Source organism: Aplysia californica, unplaced genomic scaffold (assembly GCF_000002075.1).
Source record: "Aplysia californica isolate F4 #8 unplaced genomic scaffold, AplCal3.0 scaffold01053, whole genome shotgun sequence".
NCBI classification, from domain to species: Eukaryota; Metazoa; Mollusca; class Gastropoda; order Aplysiida; family Aplysiidae; genus Aplysia; species Aplysia californica.
The window spans coordinates 34,093-35,188 of record NW_004798323.1 but is presented as its reverse complement, the minus strand read 5'-3'; positions in this window follow the sequence as shown (position 1 = coordinate 35,188).

The following is a 1,096-nucleotide window of genomic DNA, read 5'->3' as shown; positions in this document are numbered from 1 at the left end:
CACGCACACGCACACGGGTGCTCTGGTGTGGTTTGCTCCTTGTTTCCTATCAAACATCTATCGTCTTCATCTCCCCTCATTCTTTTTTTATGTTTGTTACTCTCTGGTGACACCTCTAATCTTCGGCACTAATATGATCTTATTGCGTTGCAAGTGCCGTAAAACTCTAACTAAAACCCCCCAAAACAACAAACAAATCTCTACAACGACATAAATGTGTGTCAGGACGAAGGTGACCCCAGACTTTACAACTTCCGTTAAGTGAGCTCTGATGTAGTTGTTGTAGTTGCTGTAGTTGCTGTAGTTGCTGTAGCGATGTGTGTTTCGTTGTGGGTGATGTCTTAAAGGTGTACACCCCCACGGGACTCGTGTATGATACAATAGCTACCTCATTCTGCTGCTTTTTCTTTCCTCATCCTTACTATCGTCATTTTGCCTCTACTTATTCTGTATGTTTGTCACTCTCTTGTGACATGCTATTTCCGGGGTGCCTTGATAGTCGAAGCCGACTTTGTGCTTTTGAGGCTAGAGAGGTGAGCAGAGTAACTGTTAGGCTGCTCACTATGGCCTATGGAAGACTTGAGTTCGATTCCCGAGTGCAGCAGTCTTTTTAAAATCAAAATTCTACTTTTTCTGCAGGGCCCTGACAGGCACTGTCGAAGAAATCCACCGTCTTTAATTACCTGAATTATGTCGAGGTCGGTGTAAAATATCTGCTGAGCTCAAATGTCTGTCTACTTCCCCTCTCGCTCTACAAGGACGACAGCCCATCAGATCGGTGTCTTCAACCGCCACGTTTTTTTCCCTCCATCTTTTCTCTCCATCCACACTTGTTATTTCCGGGGAGGTGAGGGGAGAGATAGGTTTTGGGCGTGCGTGTTGCATGTTGCGTGTTGCGTGTTGCGTGCGCGCGCTCTCGTGCATGCTGGCCTGGCATGACGGCGCATGCGCACAGACATAAAACCTGTGTCATCTCCGGTGGAGGACACAATTTCCGGTCCAGGCCTGGCTTGTGGGGACGCGCGGGATGTGAGATAGAGAGGGGGGGATGTAGGGTGTGTATGTGTGTGTGTGTGTGTGTGTGTGTGTGTGTGTG